Below are 19623 nucleotides of genomic sequence, written 5' to 3'. Positions count from 1 at the left end.
TTCGCTCCCGTCGAATTCCGCGACCTGGATTGAACCCGCGAGTTCCATGGAGTTTAGCAGCACAACGCCGTATCCACTATATAGCCACTAATTAGGCTACCGCGCAGTGTTGCCAGGTTTGGCTATATATAGCCAAATTGGGCTACGGGAAAAAGTTTTGGCGTCGACTTGGATGAGTTGGCTATGTGGCTATATTTGGGTTACTGAAAATCTGCGACTTGGCTGTGTTTGGGCTATAAGTGGCGCCTTAATCCACGCTCCATAAGCGGCTCTGATCTGGTAGAAGCAAATCTCGAAGGCTGTGTTTTAGATGGCTACGCCAGCCGCGTGGCTGTGCGTGCGTGCGTACGCGAAATGACCTCTTCTTTCCCTCTCTGCGCCGTTGTCGGAGCCGGTGGCTTTGATCTTTGATGCACTTAAACCTAGACCCTGCTTGAGCGTTAGGCACCCGATTCCCGGGCATCAGGATGAACCTGGGAGTAGTGGGTTTTTCACAGTGCACCGTACTAACATGGCTATGCCCAGAAAGGGAGAGCAATAACATAGGGTCGGGGCCGTCGGGCGATCTTGGCGCCGACATGAAAGAAGGGAAGCACGGGTGGATGACACGCTCCATTGTGTTCATGGCCATGTCTTCCGGATGAAGTATCGCGCCGGGCACAGCTTTCGACATACTCCACGTTTCTGGAGCGAAGCTTTACTGTTATTTTCCTTTTCCTGCTAGAGAAATTTTTCTTCGTGCTTAGATTTGAGATTAATTTCGATAGATTGGCCAAGTATGCGACAAGTTGGCCAAGTATGCGAGAACGTATAAAAAAGAATGGGAGCAAGACCCCGCGCCAAAGGTGGATTCTGGTGCTTTTACTTCTAGATGGTTTGCCCGTAACGTTACGGATGCAGTTACTCATTCTGATAATAGCGAAACATGTTTGCCACGATGACATCAGTGCACCACGTCACATCAACTTCACCCACCATGTTAGCTTAGCTTGTGAGGTGTCTTGCTGCTAGCTCGAGGACGCGGGTTTGATCCTGGCCACGGCGGCTGCATTTTGATCAAGGCGAAATGCAGGAACACCCGTGTACTTAGTGTACGTTAAAGAACCCAAGGAGGGCAAAATTCATCCGGAGTCCCCCATTGCGTCATGCCTCCCAATCACATCGTGGTTTTGGCACGTAAAACCCCAGCAATTATTAGAGTTTTAGAACTATAGGGGCCTCAAACGTATTGGGGCCCCAAGCCGCTGCGCATGCGCAAGACGGAAACTGTGTTTCGGTTTTGCGTCGGGCACGCTATTTCATCGATTTAGAGGGAGCCCCAAAAGCTGCCACAAAAGCTTTCGTCAAAAACATGGTGGAGCCCATCGAAGCGACGGCTCTAACCTAGCACAAAACTAGGCTCGATTCGTGGTAATGCGTGAAGTTCGTAAGCTAGAAGAAATGATTGCGGTTATGGCTTTCTCTCAGGTAACATGTGTAATTAAGATTGTTTTATTGGACACCGCTGATTCCGAATTCATGGCTCGTGGCCTATCACGGATTTACTTGGCTGGGTGAAAGTGCGTAAAGTTGGTTACTCAAAACGAGGCGCAACAAGTTGCATGCTGCTAATAGAATACGTTCTAAATTCTAATTAAAGGCGAAAATACGAAAGTGTAAGTTACTTTTATGATCATAAAATGGTATATTTTACTTAACAGTAATTACAACAGCTTTTCTTTGATGCCGTATAGTGACGCTGCAAACGCAACACGCTACGGCAACCGCAAAACGCCTATTCCAAAACTCTTCATTCCTTCCTGCATGTCCCAACGCTAACACCCGCAAAGCTCTTTGGAGCCCCAAACTGTAGGGGCCCCTATTCTAAAACTTTATTAGCCATCAACATGGTTTGCTATTTGACAGTAACCGGTTTTCACAGCATTACCACTGTTATCAATTTGTTGTTTACCATTGCTCTTTGTGCGCCGTCGCGGCTTTTACCATTTCAAACGAGTTAGCTCGGGACGTGCTCGTCGCCGAAAGCAACTGCGGGCTTCTTACTCTAGTGTGCCGGTTTGCGCAGTAATCTTTTAAAGCTCCGCTTACACCGATTCAGACAGTGAGTGGCATCTGTTGCCTGTCCCTTTTCTTAACGCATGTTCTTGGCGTGCGAGATACCTAAGATGGCGGCCAGGTTGATGTAAATTTACACTATATAGGTAGTGTGTGTCCCAGCTGATCCGGCCCAAGCTAATTGAAAAACAAAAACAGAAAAAACGAGAAAACAAGATAGGACGCTGCGACAAATAACGCGAGATATCATAGCGCGAAAGACTTGTTTTAGCTAATCAAAAAAGAAGCCGTGAGCACGTCGCCGTCGCAGATCGCTGGAAAGCTGAACTTTTACGCCGTAGGCAGATCGATGACGCTGAACATTATTTTGCGTTCACGACAGCTAAAAAGTAGAGTTCGTAGTTAATATTGCTGTAAATAACTAAAAATAATAACTTAGTACTATATGTCATAAAAAAAACACTGATTTCGCCCTCTGTAGCGATTCGTTGGAACTTAAGAGCTTCCGGGGCCAACCAAGAAACCTGCGTCTAAATGTCGTACAAAAATTCCTCACGTGACTCGATCCTAGGCACCTAAGGACACGATCATTTTAGGGACTTTTGAGAAGGCGCGATGGCGGCGCCAAGGGACGACGGCATGGGATGGCGTGATCGTTCTCGGCGTGATCGTTCTCTGGCCCGCGCCGGACCGCGCGTTGTTCAACATTGCGTGTGGGATTGTGCTTGCGTTGCTTGTGTATTGGTTGTAGGTTCTTTGTTACTTGGCGGAAAGCCGTGAGTAGTGCTTGTGTGGCAGTGCGGCTTTGGCCTCGGTGAGCTCTGGCAATACAGAACCTGCGTTATGTGATCCGTGTTCCTTGACAATGCGGAGGTGGTGACGATTGAAATGTCGAAGTGGCGTAGCTCCTCGGCAGCGCAGTTCAGCGAACCCCGATGTGGCGTCGCCGTGTCCGCCTTTGCATAACGGACGTCGAGGGATGTGCTGCTCTCTACAAGTCACACTGCGCCGACCGCCCACGGTTCAGCGCTGACTGTGTGGTTTGAGTACTGTGCTTGAAACGAGTGGTGCAGCTGTGGTGCCGTAATTTCGCACAATTGAGATGCGTGCTTTTGTGCAAAAAGGGCAACAAATCGTATCTTAACCCGCTGAGGCGATGCTGCGATGTCAACAATGCCGTGCATGTTTATTATGATGGTAGTCTCTACAGCAAGCAAGCGTGCACTGCAGCTATGCTTTGAATATAGCCTCAACTCAAATGTGACGTTTGCAGAACCCTTATGTGTGTTTCTGCTTTGAAACAAGCTGTATGTTGTTAGGATTATCACTCACTGCTCACATGAGACATGGGAGTCCATCATGTGGGTTGGGGCTCAGCACGAATGTGTGGTGAGGGGGTGTGGAGTTGGTGGCTGTGTCAGGTGCCTCACTGAATTTTGTCATTGGAATAAGCTCAATGTAGAAGGACACACCCTATACCTGATGGCTCACTTTCACGGATATTGCCTTTTTTTCCTTGAAATTTCCAGCCTCAGGGCGCACCTCGCATTATATTCGGGTTCGTGACACATATAATCACAATAAATTTTTCTTTAGGAGAGACCAAAAGCCGCTCGTTGCATCATATTTGTGGTCGTGTTACTTACATGCAAATCCAGTACTTGCAGTGACCATTGACTGACTGAGGGGTGCCGGACTTTGGCAATGGTAGCAGCACCAAAGCAGCTGCCCAAATGGTATACCCTATAGTGTTAGATTTCTTGTGCACATGGGTGTACTGTGAAAACACGTGAAAGGAATTCCACAGTTGCTGCAGCATCACGTCTGGATCTGTGGATCACTGAGCGGTTGTTTGATCACATGTCTGAATTTCTGTTGTGAGTGAGCGGTTCTTTGATCATTAGCTTAGGCTGTCTGTTTTCTACATATTGTATTACAGCAATGGCGTCAGAGTAGCTGCAAAAATGGGATTTGGCTGTACAATCGCAGGTTGGTTGCTTTTCTGACTGTTACATTGCTCTATTTGCTGCAACTGCCGCCAAATGTTGCTTTACTACGTCTGGTGAATGCCTTGAACATGAACATTTGGATGATGCTTGTGAAAGTATAACATACTCCTTGTATGTAAAGAAAACTATCACACCGGTAGGTGTGGTGGAGTCACTGATGAAATAGAAGTTGAAAAATGAAAGTTCTCGCAAAATCTGGAAGTGTTCATGGCGCTTGCCATAAAAAATGTGTAACAATCCAAGCAAACATAAAGATAACCTACCTATCCTGAAGAATATGAAAGTGATGCTTCAAGTAGTCAACTTAAAGCTTGATATACTGGTGCCGATCAAGGAAAGAGTTGAGAATATATAGAAGGATTCAGTGCAATTCATGTTTAATCAGCTTGGCAATCTTGTCAAAACGACCAAATAAAATTGTGACTTTTAAGAGATTGCCATGATAACGTGATGAGGTTGCTGGCATTATTTGGTGCTTGGGAAACAAAGCATCACAGGTATGTGGTGATTGAGCTTCTCAAAAAAAAATTAGGTGTGCCACTAAAGGTATCTAATAAATTGAACGCATAAACCACTGAAAGAACGCAAAAACCACTGAAAAGCAAACGGCTACAACTACATTTGCACAGTAATAGAAAAGTTGTAATTGGGCTGATGGTGCACAGGTGATGGATGTATATTGCATATTCGAGGGCTTAATTTTTCATGAGCTACTCATTTTTGTTTTCCTGTTTTGTTTCCATGTGCCTTAGTGAGTGGAATGCCTGACTGCAGACTCCTGTCATTATGTACAATTAATGAAAAATAAAGTAAATTTTTCTATGGAACTTTTTTTTTGTAACTTCTGTTCAGTTGCAAATGACGCAGTTGTCCCTACTCTGCACTGAATGGTGAAAGGGGGGGGGGGCGCATGCAGGCACCCTATTTACTGGAGCTTTGGGGCGCTCTCACCATGGCTGCTCACATGCCCATTTTTCTGGCTGTAACAAGAGTCAGCGCACAGGTGTTTTTAACGTTCCAGGATTAAGTAAACTTGACGTCACTATGCACAAAATTTAGATTACGACAGCCCAAGATGGCAAATGCCATGGACTGAATATAAAATTGCCTATAAGCATGCATTGTGCAATTGAATGCCTGTGAATTCTGTAATGCCACTTTCATGAAATTGACTGGCATGGTTTGCTTGAAACTGAAAACATGTTCGATCCTCAGTTGTCGCAGACTCACTTCACTATAACATATTTGATAATGCAGGTGCAGATTGTGAAGGAATTGAAGCGGCTGTTACTCTTGGTGAGAATCAGTCATGCTCATTAGAAATTATAGCTAAGGCTATATATACATTACTTCAGTTGAGATCGACTAATGTTAAGATAGAAGCTCAGCTGTGGCACATAGGTACCGGCGAATAAATTTAGAAAGAAAAAAAATTCTGGCACAACCCATTTCATGATGATGCCGATGCTAATACGATAGCAATGAAACAATGTAGAGACATTGTATTGCCACCACAGAAATCAGTCATGTATGAGCCGGGCTCCTCTTTCATGAGTCCTTCTGGACATGCTACGCCTGTTAGCAGGGTTGCCGCTAAGTCGGTGCTTGACATTCGATTTCAATCTGCCCAGCACCTAAGAAATTTTTTTTGTCATTGATGAGCGGCCCGGCCCATACCTCGTGACCTATTTTTGTTTCAAACTGGGTGTCCTCAGCACAACAGCCCCAGTGCTCTACCCATTATACCATGGATTACCCAGTGACCCAAGTTTACGGAAAAATGGATAAAGACCCGGACAGACAGGAAGATAGGATATTCCACACTTTTCAGGGTCTAAGAACGACAATTCTAGGCAATATACACAACTGGCCTGTTATGTATACTGTCACGGCTCACTGGAGACAAGAGCGAAGAGCGGTATTTAATTGAGGCAGTGAGGACAAAGCGTTAAGTTAAAACTTCTTCTTCTCTAGCACCTCGCTTGCAAGCTCGAGGTCGTCGTATTTGTCGTCAGCGTGGTTGGGCACAGATAATGTCGCGGCATTTGCCCCCTTCACAAGGAGCATCGACCCGATGCTCGGCGGGTAGCACCCGGTGATCAGCAATCCAGAGAGTACCCATGTCATTCAGAAAAATAAGGTTTCATGCGCACCACGTGCAGTCTCAGGCAGGTTCATACGGCGCCTCGAGCAGGATGGGCTGTCAGGAATAACTTCATAGTTGACGTCGCTAAGGCGTCGTAGAACCTTGTATTGTCCGAAGTATCGGCGTAGAAGTTTCTCCGCGAGGCCCGGCGGGGTACTGGAGTCCAAACCCAGACTCTTTGGCCGGGATGGTAGACGACGCATCGATGGTGTTGATTGTAACGTCGGGCATCTCGCTCTTGCTGGCCAGTTATGCGAACGCGCGCGAGCTGTCTTGCTTGTTCGGCACGCGCTGTAAAATCTGTGGTGTCAGTCTCCGAATCGCTGGAATCATGAGGCAGCATAGCATCCAGCATTGTAGCCACTTCTCGACCGTGGAGGAGACTGAATGGTGTCATTTTTGTTGTTTCTTGCCGAGCCGCGTTATAAGCAAACGTGACGTAGGGTAATATTTGGTCCCAGTTCTTGTGGTCCCAATCGACATACATGCACAGCATGTCTGCGAGAGTCTTGTTGAGGCGCTCCGTAAGTCCATTGCTTTGCGGGTAATAGGCTGTTGTCCTTCTATGTGCCGTGCCATTGAGCGTTAGTACAGTTCGCAAAAGTTCAGCCGTGAACGTGGTTCCCCTGTCGGTTACGATGACCGCTGGAGCACGGTGCCTCAGGACGACGTTTTCAATGAAGAACTGTGCGGCGTCGGCTGCTGTGCTGCTCGGAAGTGCCTTGGTTTCTGCATATCGCGTAAGGTAGTCTGTCGCAACTATTATCCACTTATTTCCGGCGGCAGATATTGGGAATGGGCCCGAAAGGTCCATCCCAATTTGTGCAAACGGCGTTTCCGGCACTGGAACAGGATGTAATAGTCCGGCAGGTTTCGCAGGTGGTACTTTTCGTCGCTGGCAGTCAAGGTACGTTCGAACGTAGTGCTTCACCTGTGGTGCAAGCCGTGGCCAGTAGTACTTCTCTTTGATCCGCGCTAATGTTCTTGTGTACCCTAGGTGGCCTGAGGTAGCTTCATCGTGACAGGCCTGCAATATTTCATTGCGGAGAGTTTTAGGGACGACTAGTAGATATCTGTTCCCTGTTGAAGAGAAGTTCTTTCTAAAAAGAACACTGTTGCGTATGCAGAACGATGACAGGTCCCTTGAGAACAATCCAGGCTTGTTTGTGGTGCAGCCTTCTAAGAAATCAATTACAGAAGTGAGCTCCTGGTCCTGTTGTTGTTGTTGAGAGATGGTGGCCGCATCAACAACTCCTAAAAAGCCTGTGGATTCGTCAACATCTCCGCCTGACGACTCGATCGGCGATCTGGAAAGGTAGTCAGCATCGAAGTGCTGCCTTCCCGATTTATAGACCACTGTCATGTCGTACTCTTGAAGCCGTAGGGCCCAGCGTGCCAAACGTGCAGATGGATCTTTCATGTCGGTCAACCAACAGAGAGAATGGTGGTCACTTATGACTTGAAATGGGCGGCCGTATATGTACGGGCGGAACTTGGTAACTGCCCATACTACAGCCAAGCATTCCTTCTCTGTGGTGGAGTAGTTCCATTCGGCACGTGACAGTGTTCTACTCGCGTAAGCGATGACTCGCTCAGCGCCGTCTTGCCGCTGAACAAGGACGGCGCCTAGACCCACGTTGCTGGCATCGGTGTGGATCATTGTGGGCGCATCCTCGTCAAAGTGGGCAAGAACAGGTGGAGTTTGTAGACGGTGCTGCAACTCGTTAAATGCCGCCTCCTGCTCCTCGACCCACACAAACGCGACATCTTCTCTGGTTAGGCAGGTCAGCGGTGAGGCGATGCGTGCAAAACCCGCAATAAATCGCCTGTAATATGCGCATAGGCCCAGGAAGCGTCTGACTGCCTTCTTGTCCGTAGGCCTTGAAAACTTTGCGACAGCTGCGATTTTCTCAGGATCAGGTCTGACACCTGTGTGGCTTACAACGTGGCCCTAAAACTGCAGTTCTTCATAGCCAAAGTGACACTTTTCAGGTATTAAAGTAAGCCCAGCGGACCGTATGGCTTGAAGAACTAACCGTAGCCGTCTGAGATGTTCATCAAATGTGGCAGAATAAACAATCACATCGTCTAGGTGCACTAAGCAGGTCTTCCACTTAAGGTCTGAGAGAACGGTATCCATTAGCCTTAGAAACGTGGCTGGGGCGGAGCACAAACCAAAAGGGAGAACTTTGAATTCATAGAGCCCATCAGGCGTCACAGAAGCAGTCTTTTCGCGATCCCGTTCATCGACCTCTATTTGCCAGTACCCACTCTTTAAGTCCATTTACGAGAAGTACCGAGCATGCCGTAACCTGTCGAGGCAATCGTCGATGCGTGGTAAAGGATACACGTCTTTTTTCGTAATCCAATTGAGCTTGCGATAATCGATACAAAACCGCAGGCTACCATTCTTCTTCTTAACGAGCACCACGGGTGACGCCCAAGGACTTTTTGACGGCTGCATGACATCATCTTCTAGCATTTTCTTGACTTGCTGCTGTATTGCTTCACGCTCTTTCTCAGCCACGCGATACGGATGCTGCAGGATGGGTATTACTGTTTCCTCCATTATAATGCGGTGTTTTGTCAGTGGTGTTTGACGCACTCGGGACGTTGTAGAGAAGCAGTCCTTAAAATGGTCAAGCAGTTCCCTGAGACTTTGTTTCTGTTGCGGCGCTAAACCTGGGTCAACGTCGACGACGGGTGCATGTGGCATCGTATCGGTGGTTAATTCCTCTTTTGCAGCAAAGCAGTATTGAACGTGGTCAATTTCGTCAAACTATGCCACAGCGGTGCCTTTACTGATTTGCCGGCGTTCATTAGCAAAATTTGTCAGTAGTACCTCTGTGCGACCACCGATTAGGCTGACGATACCCCGAGCGATAGCAACACCTTGATGGAACAGAAGTGCAGTTAATTGTTCGGCTACACCGTCCTTGTTAAACTGTTCTCCGCAACTGACGGAGACAAGACTGCATGATAGTGGTGGTATGCAGACGTCGTCGTCGGCGACACGTAACGATGTACGTTGGCGCTCGTCGTCGTGGCTCGTGTCTATACTATTCGATAAGGTTATCTCACCATCCCGTATGTTAACCACGGCGCCGTACTCCTGCAAGAAGTCCATTCCAAGGATGAGTGATCTGCAGCACTCTTTTAAAATCATAAAAGAGGCGACAAACGCTGTATTTCCTATCTGGAGTCGTGCAGTACATTTTCCTGTAGGTGTCATTATCTCGCCCCCGGCATTTCGAATATGAGGGCCCGTCCATTGTGTTTTGACTTTCTTAAGCCGGTCTTCCAACTGCTCACTCATTATCGAAAAGTCTGGCCCAGTATCAACTAAAGCTGTCACGTCGTGTCCATCAATCGTTAAGAGTAGGTCGGCACTCACAAATTCGTCGGTGTTCCGTTTCTCCGGGTTGCTCTGCTCCTTTCTCAGTAATAATGGGGGATTTTCGGCGGTTCGATGACTTGCAACTTTCCCCCCGGAGGTCGCTGATTTCAGTTTCCCCGACGTGGGCTTAGAGAGCGGCCTCTTAGCACGTCGGCGAAACTGCGATGGTCCGGCGAAGAATAGCGTAACGGAGATGGCGAGCGCGACCGGAGATTAGCTGAGCTGCCTTGTTCCCGAGTGATACTGTCGTCGAAACGTGGATTTCTCTCTGGAAACTGTCACGGAGTAGCAGGTGACATTTCCTGGATTCCACCTTGGCGATGAGGGCAAAAACAATAAATGTGCCCTGGTTCGCCACAGTGAAAACACAATGGTCGGCGATCAGCAGTGCGCCATACGTCGGTCCTGCGAAGCTGGGGTCGCCTGAAATGCTCTCTCTGTATCCAGGCAGCAGTAGGTGGCCACTGGTGGTACTGCTGTACTGGCACGGTAGAAAGAGGGCGACGGACAGCGTCTGCGTAGCTATATGCACGTGGCTCGTAGCGTGGCTCGAAGCATGGCTCGAAGCGCGGCTCGGGACACGGTTCAGGGAGTGGCTCAGGAGATGCAAATGCTTGCCTGATTTCTTGGCGGACAACTTCAGGGACCGAAGCAACAGTTAACTCCTTCGGTGTCGCAGTTTGCTTCGCAATCTCCTCGCGCACAATGTCTCTGATCAGTTGACGCAGCGAGGTCCCGTCGGTCACTGCCAGAACTGCGGCTCCTGCAGGTGCATCGTTAGTTAGGCGTTCGTATTGCCGGCTACGCTGCTGGAGCGCCCGCTCAATTGCTGTGGCTTCCTCAATAAATTCTTCCACTGTTGTAGGCGGGTTTCGCACGAGACCAGCAAATAGCTGTTCTTTGACGCCGCGCATGAGATGGCTCAGCTTCTTCGAATCAGGCTTGTTGAGTCCGCGCGGCGAAACAAACGAGACATGTCCTCGGCAAACATGGAGACACTTTCGTTGGGTTTCTGAATGCGCAACTCGAGAAGGCGTTGTGCATTATCTCGGCGATCAGTGCTTCCGAAGGTATCAATTAGCCGACGGCAAAATTCGTCCCACGTTGTCAAATGTGCCTCGCGGTTTGGAAACCACGTCCTTGCGCTACCGTCAAGAGCGAAGTACACATTGGAAAGCTTCTGGTCCGGACGCCACTGATTGACCCTAGCCACGCGTTCGTACTGTTCCAGCCAGTCTTCGGCGTCTTCATACGTGTCACAGCAGAAGCTTTTGGGGACTAGATTGCTCTGAACAGTCATCCGTGTTGTACTTGCAAGCGCCATTTCCTGAGTCGGTGCGGTCGCTGACAAACTTCCTTGCAAGAGACCGAATTCCGGGCACAGACCTTGCAGGCGGCGGCTTGCGCGGTGCACAGGTGTCTCGACGCGTGGATGATGCCTTGAAGGGCTGGATGCAGGGCTACTCGCAGGAGTCGTCTCAATCATTAGGCGAGGATGCGATACCCAGCACCTCCACCATTGTCACGGCTCACTGGAGACACGAGCGAAGAGCGGTATTTAATTGAGGCAATGAGGTCAAAGCGTTCAGTTCAAACTTCTTCTTCTCTAGCACCTCGCTTGCAAGCTCGAGGTCGTCGTCTTTGTCGTCAGCGTGGTTGGGCACAGATAACGTCGCGGCAATACGTTGCCGGCATTGCAGGAGAACAATTTACAATTTAGAGCTTCTATTGGTAAAACCACAACAATATACACAATTTTGATTTCACGAGAAACAGTAGTGCCATCTGGTTTATGTATTCATCTACGTCGCAGGCTCCAGAAGGAGTATTGCGTGGAGGGGGGAGGGCATCACATAACAAAGGAGCGAAAAAGTTATACGTTAAAATTATAAACAGCGACACAAGATCAATGCAATAAATTGAAAAGAACAGAAATTATAAAATCGTGAAGTAAAATTCTACCATTAGAAAGCTGGGTTATACAGTGAATAGTACGATTACGTAATTACATAAAGAAAGTTACATACACCAGAAATAGAAACACTTGAACACTACCCAAACATACTTTTGTGTCTGAAGGTTACAGTATTGTTAATGTCAGCAATGTTATCGAGAAGACCCTTCCAATGCCTAATGGCACGTGGCAAAGCAGACAAGTCAAAGGCATTAGTTCAACCAAAAATGTGCTGGACGCTAAGGCGATTGTGCAAGCACCTAGATGTGTGGGATGGACAAACAAGATGCAAGGTGGACGACTGCTCACTATGAATGATTTTATGTAGCAGACAAAGCGACACTACATTCTGGCATGATTCCGAGGATGGTAGTGACAATGACAACATAATGTTAGATACGCTCAAATATTGGTTGCAATCCCTGGCGATTAAACGTGCAGCACAGTTTTGGCTATACTCAAGAATGCGGATTAGATATGCCTGGTGAGGTGACCAAATTGAACCTGCCAATTCTAGTCGGGTCAAGAATAATGTTTGATATGCAAGCTTTCTTGTGAAGGAAGTAGCAGCATGAAGGTTGCATTTTTGAAGATTGATGATCAAAGCACTTGTGCATATGGAGGTTAATCGATACTACATACAACACTGCCACAGTGCAGTCAAGACATTGCAGGAGTGAAAAAAATTCAGAGCACTTATCAAACAAGGACATGTATGCAAACAGCAACACAACACACATGGAGATGAGATGCAGTGCAACAATGCCCTTGTAGCCTACAATGTGTGGTTACTCAATATTTAGAAGCAACTGCACTACCACTAGGGCAACTAGAAGTGTTGTGCACGGGTGACGAGTTGACCGTAGTATCAGTACAAGGCACAGGCTGTGAACTTAGGGGCGATCAGCTGTTGCGACAACAATGAACTGTAGACTGCCTAGGTCGAAGGGAACACAGTACATTGGCCTGTTGGCTCTTCACTGATGTTGCGTAAGGGCCTATAATTTGTTCAGAAAGTATGTGGCCATCCATGGCTCAATCACAGTTGTATGGTTGTGGGTGCCGATATTGCTCTTAAATTTTCCGAAAATGCGGGCATGACCAACTTAGTCGTCTGCAGTTTCACTTTTCTGTCACCACCAAAGAACACTGCCAATGGTGCAGTTTTTTGGTAGGTTTAACATCTTTTAAAAGCACCTTAAAAGAACATTGCCAAAGAATTTCTCATCAAATTGAGAAAACACAAAGAACAAACCAGCTTAGCTACCCTCCCCATTTTGCAAACAGAATAGCAGCTCACTTTGAAGAAAATGGGCCCATATTGTCATCATGCTTACTGAGGACATGCAAAGCGTGCAATGCCAGATTGGGAGCAGTACTGGGGCACTCCTGACAATCTTCTCATGGTAGACATTGTCTTATAACACATGCTAGACATGTATATATGCTACGTGTTTTTAATGTGGGAAAAATTGCAAAGCTGGCCGGCAGCATATCGCAGCACATTCGCCATCGGCGTCTCTCAAGCAAGGACTTGTTACGTGAATATTATTGCGTCGACGCTACCGAATAGGGAGGGCACAGAGGCGCCGTTCCAGGGCGCCGGTTCGCGAACTGGCCGTTGCCAAGACGCCGACGTGAATTGGATATTTCGAGCGTTGGCACAGCACGGATTTCACGGCGGTCTGCCAGCACAGCTGCACCACTCCTTTCAAGCACAGAGCACAAACTGAGGGCTCATGGCGTTCTGCCACCACAGCTGCGGCATTCGTTTCAAGCACAGTACTTGAACCACACATTCAGCGCTGAACCGTGGGCGGTCGACGCAGTCACATGTTTATGACTTGTAGAGAGCAGCACAGCCCTCGACGTCCGTTATGCAAAGGCGGACGCGGTTCGCTGAACTCCGCTGCCGAGGCGCTACGCCACTTCGACATTTCAATCGTCACCACCTCCGCATTGTCAAGGAACACGGATCACACAACGCAGGTTCTGTATTGCCAGAGCTCACCGAGGCCAAAGCCGCACTGCCACACAAGCACTACTCATGGCTTTCCACCCCCAAGTAACACAGAACCTACAACCAATACACAAACAACGCAAGCACAATCACACACGCAATGTTGAAAAACGCGCGGTCGGCGCGGGCCAGAGAACGATCACGCCGAGAACGAACACGCCGTCGCATGTGGTCGCATGCCGTCGTCGCTTTAGGGTTGCCAGATGGCCCCAACAAAAAATAGCCAAATGATCTCAAAATGTAGCCCAAAGATAGCCAGACCCAAATTTTTTGTGACCCAAAAGTAGCCAAAAATATAGCCAAAAGTTTGATCACCGCATATTTCCGACTCCAAAATTACTTTTGCCGTATGCAACCAGCACAACAGTGACCTCAAGATCCGCGTAAAGAATTCTAGTGAGAGCTGCCACTCAGACGTGGATTTGGACACCACTTATTGTTAAAACGAGCCGAAGGATTTCGTTTCCGATTGATTCATGACGCTATCAGTATTTACTGAGCCACGTTGTGAGCTAACTTTAGTTCACGCCTCGCTTTACTCTAGGCATTTTTCTATAAGTGTCGGGCAAAATACTGCCAGCTCCAGCCTCTAGGATCAGCTTCGGCTGGTCACGATCGAGTGCCCAAGAGGCGGCCCGAGCTCAATGCATTTTAGAATAGTGATGCGTTCCTAAGCTTGATTCATAAAATAAGCATGTTATTTATATCCTGCTCTCTCTCTCTTTCTCTCTCTCAATTTTGTATTTTTTACTCGAAAGCAGCTTGACGCTGAGTTAGCAAATGCTGCCGCTTAGAGGCACACTGGACTCTGGAGAAAACTTGAAACCTTCTCGCAATTTCCTCGTGCGAAGAAGGGACAGTTGTGACTGCAATTCACCTTTGAGTGCAAACACGGAACGACCTGCTGGCCCGTAGCAGAAGAGGTGAATTAAAGTTAACAGTTTCAATTGCCACCTGGACTACGGCGCTGGCAATAACCCAGGTGGTATCAGTATCGAAGCGTTGAACTGTGCAATTTTTAAGCAGGGATTCCCTGGCAAGATTCGTGCAATCTGAAAACGTGTGCGTAAGTTTCTGTGAATGCAGGCACGAATGCGTGTGTTGCCAAACTTCCGAGGGGGCCTGTGTACCTTACCTTCAGTGTGACTTAAAAAATAAAGAAATGTAATTCCACTAGGGAACACATACGCGTGCGGCGACGATGTTACCGCTTTTGGACTTTAGACGCAACCTCACAGCGACGACCACGACCACAGTAGAAATGCGCTTGGAATGCCCATATAATTGCTATCGCAATAAAAGTAAATACCTCTTGCTCATTTACCTGTTCTTTTATGATAGACAACCACTATTGTTATACCTATATAGTGAAAGCGTTCTCACGTTCCAAAAATACTCATTTTACGGGTGGTCAGCCCGCCGGGGCAGACAACAGTAAAGGAAACGAGCCCGCGCACTCTGATAACTCGTTCTTCGCGAACACGCTCGGCTCGAGCAGGCTGGTGAACCCTCCGTTACTGTCACTACGTCACACTAACTGAAAATGGCGCACGTGCGTTCTTGCCTCTGCAAAAAGGAAACGCAATAAATATCCTATAGCGCATTCGATAATGTTTTCTTTAATAAAGCCGGTGGGCCGACAATATCTGTGTGTTTCCAAAGACTAGAAGGGCAAGAGGGGACGGAACGGCAGTGGTCCTCCACGCGCACCGTGCCGTGGCTACCGATCTTGAGATAACGGCAGACGACGAGCGAGTACAAAGTGCGTCCACCGCAAGTACGAAGTGCGACAGCGCGCTCGTGCCTGTGCCGAAGTTCGTGATCATGTGGTAGCCTCATGCAAGACCTTGACCCTACCTTAAAACATCCTCATTCTCAACTGCAATATTTTAAATGTTGAATGGCTTTATGCCTTGCAGATGCAATAGTTGCCTTCGAATGCAGAATGAATTTCGGAAATTTTGTAATAGAGTAATAAATTTGCCGAGTGTCTTACTCCATTCCGAAACAACGCACCACCAGACGCTTTTAAAATCAAATACGCGCATAAAGTAAAATTTACCTTTGAAAGAGGGGTCCTTCTCCCATTACTTCTTATATGCACGGCTGTACTTCGCCCACTTGCCCATGCTTAGTTTTGAGAACGGTTTTCTTACTCAACCACGCGTGAATCGGCAGCAGATGGCGCCGAAACCAAAACAAAAAGAGAGCTTAACCTGGAAAGACGTGTAAACACGGCAGCGATGACTACCAGAATGGAGGCCGAAATTCCCTAGTCAAGTCGACCAGTTAACAGGCGAAGTGAAACTCGCTGTGCATATTTTTTCGCGGCTGCCCATATGATTAATGATGGACCCGCCAATGCGCATTGTTCTGTTTATAATATTTTCTGTGTTTGTTTGTTTTAGCCAGGATTGCGTTATTTCGCGAGCGCTCACATGAATTCACGCGTAGATTGTTAAGACTGTCAACAACTTCATCTTCGGCGATGCCTTATGTCTTGTGTGGCTTTGCGATCATTTGGATGAATCGTCTTGGTGGCGACGATTGTTGACCCTTTTTGTGTATGTCAGTGGTCGATTGTGCGTGACAAGGAATCGGTTAGTCGCATTAACCTGTGTGTGTGTTTATTTCACCAGAAATTTAGTTCGCTCCGCCGTAATGCTTCAGGCTCTTTCTATGTTCTCAAATTGCGCAATCTGTTCACATCTGTGCGCCCACTAACCTCATGATTCCAAAAAGTCACGTTAGAAACATGAACTTTCCGTTTTCTTGAACCAGTAAGCTGTTGCCGGTTAGAGCTACGGGAAGTCCCCGTGGCAGGTCGAAAAAGTAAGGCGACTGTTGCAATGCACGTGTAGATCGTGAGCGCGCGTTTGTCAGCGCAGATTATAGGCTGACTTTATTTGAACTTGTGAATCGATAAGTCGCGCAGTGTGTGCTGCTATGAGATGCAGAATATGCAAAGGCACAAACGGAACCGAGATCGAGTTTTCTCAGACGTGCAAAATTTTTACAATAATCGGTTCAGGTCAGCCTGCTAGCTGGAACCATGTAGTGCTGATGACATGCTGATTGCAAAATAAACTGCACCACAATAAGCTTAGCAACTGCCTTGCGGAATAGATAGCATTACATTTGCTAAATGTTTTGAGCATCGACAAGATCGAACGACCTACAGAACGCTGATTTACGCACAGCAAGATATGTCAAGGACGGGTGGGCTGGGCCAGGGAAGAAACCGCCACAACAAACAGGTGGGAGGGCGAGTAGGTGAATGGCTTTGGAGTCCACGCAGAAACAAATAGGAATGCTAGGCGCCGCCACGCCGTTAAAAAATCAGGTGAATGTTGAAGAGTGCGACAGTGACTAAAGTAACAGAAAATAATTTTAAGAATGGGGGGTGGGGACCGTATAAAAGGCGTCAAGAACGATTCGAGAGAGCGTCTCGTCACTGCCCGATCGCTCAACACCAGACGGCCGTGGCCAGTCGCCTAGCTAAGGCTCACCTACCCTGTCGTTACACGTGCTAACTTAGATTTCTCATAAATAAACGCAACATAGTTTCATTTCTCTTCAGAATAAGCTGCAAGTGTAAACCTTGCGCCCACGTTCATCTCCTGCGTGCACACACGTTGAAATCTGGCGCACGCACGTACGAGGAGGGGGAGGCGATAAGAAGGCGAGCGCGGCACGCAGTCGCGTGACTTCACTAGGGACATCTCCGCCTCGCAAATCTAGGGAACCGCACAAGACGAGATCTGGCAACACTACGCCATCCACTCAGCGCCGACATTGCCTAAAAACACAGCCTTCGAGATTGCCTACATAACTTTTTAGCAGCAATGAGCTTTGGGTTTCCATAAACCGGCGTTCCCAAATTTTTGCAGTGCTGACGTGGTCCCCGGGACCCGTCCTTCAGTCCTTAAAACAAAAATAGCCAAAATATAGCCATGTAGCCAACTTGGAATTTTCGAGGCCAAGCCGCGTAAGAAGTAGCCCAATTTGGCTATCAATAGCCCAATCTGGCAACCCTACGTCGCTTGGCGCCACCATCGCGCCTTCTCAAAAGTCCCTAAATGATCGTGTCCCTAGGTGCCTAGGATCGAGTCACGTGAGGGATTTTTGTACGACAGATACTTATAGGCGCCGGGCGCGGGATGAATTTGGACCGGTGGCGCCTTCATGCGGCTGCGCCGTGAATGTAATGGCATGTGGCGGCCGGGCCGCGCGCAGCAGGCGCTGCCGTGAAACAAAGTCTGATCAAACATGTTGCGTCTTTGGGTGCACCAACAGTTACTGAAACATGACTGAAGCTCGTTAGGCCATTCAATTCGATCGTTGTTCATCGCGGCATCGCGTTTTTCAGGCGGAAAGTCTGTATATGTGCGGTCTGTAGGCAACAGCGCGTTCAGTGCTCAGCAATTGAAACGCGATACTCGAATCGCATGGTCGCGGACACCAAACTGATGCATTGTGGTGTAGAGGGAAAGCGAGAACCTTCGTAAGGCATTATGACTGCATTTGGTCCCACGGTGCTCACCTGTGGTTTGAAAAAAAAAACGGCGGCAGCCGCGCGCTGCCAGCTCTTCCATCACTGGGCACTGTACATTTCCGACGCTGATTTGCTATGGTCTAGTTCTAACGTTAATAAAAGAGTCGTTCATACGCAAGAGCTTCGTGTCCCACTTGCGTGTCTTCGCCTCCACAGTGTAATGGCTCCGGAGCTTGGGCACCGAAGGCGAACACTCAGATTTGTAGTCATTTTGCCGTCTTATCAGTGTATCAGTCTTGTTTTTAATGTACATTTTCCTTCCTAGCAATTCCTAACTCTGGTTGAGTCCGGCAAAAGGCTGTGCTGTGCATCGACGGCGAACGCCAACTCAGTGGCGTGTTCACACTCGCCGCCACCGACGGCTCCCGTCGCGCTAAGCTATATAAAATGGGCCTTGACTGAAGATTGGGCTAGTTTATAAGCAATTAAGAATGGGGAAGCATTGCAAAGATAAAAGAACTACAACGGACAGAGAACGACTGACACATGTGTGATCGGCGAAGCAGCTCAAGAAACAGAATAAGGAAGACGTATGTCTCCTTTTTTTTCTGTCCATAATTGTTGTGTTCTTCGCCTATTTACATGATTAAATACGCGTGAATGTTAACGTGCACAGCAAAATAACATCTGGAACATAACTGCTGGAGTTCCACGTCTTAGCTTGCCGCGGTGAGCTTCGTTCGCGTGGTGCATTTGCATCGCAATTTGCGCTCGTTTTCTGCTTTATATACTACTTGATGCCACGAATGTGATCTGCCTCGCCCAAGTGACGACCTTTCTCAAAAGAAGACACACGTAAATGCGTTTTCCGGTGCGTCAATCCTTAGAACCCGCTGTGCCAAATCACTGGAAGCACCGAGCACCTTCGTCCCGTCGTCTGCTTCACATGCCAGTGCTTTGACAGGTGCCGTTCGCGGCGCTGTTCACCAGCAGGGGTAGGTAGACTGGCTCTGGGAGCACACGGAAATACACCAAATCAGGGGGTACAGGGTGACATGGGATGGACGTCATTCGAGTGCAGGGAAGCCAGCAGCAAGATAGAATTTGAGGAGCGATTGAGAGAGATGGCAGAAAAGCGGTGGGCAAGGAGAGTTTTCAGTTATTTGTACATGAGGAATGTTGATACAAAATGGAGGAAGCTGACCAGAAAACTGTCAATCAAATATTTTGACTGCAGGAGGGGTGCAAACCAGGAAACAGCGGTTAAGAAAAAGGTTAAGGAAACAGAGAGGGGTCTGTGGAAAACAGGGATGCAGACGAAATCAGCACTGGGCACATACCGAACTTTCAAGCAAGAAATTGCCAAAGAAAATATCTACGATAATTCTAGGGGAAGCTCTTTGTTGTTTGAAGCCAGGACGGGAGTATTGCGGACTAAGATGTACCGAGTCAAGTACCAAGGTATAGACACGTTGTGCTGTGCATGTGGAGAAGAAGAGGAAACGGCTGAACACCTCATACTTTTCTGTAAGGGGCTTAACCCTACA

Source organism: Dermacentor silvarum, chromosome 9 (genome assembly GCF_013339745.2).
Source record: "Dermacentor silvarum isolate Dsil-2018 chromosome 9, BIME_Dsil_1.4, whole genome shotgun sequence".
NCBI lineage: Eukaryota > Metazoa > Arthropoda > Arachnida > Ixodida > Ixodidae > Dermacentor > Dermacentor silvarum.
The sequence above is the reverse complement of the archived record's forward strand: the minus strand, read 5'-3'. Positions refer to the sequence as shown.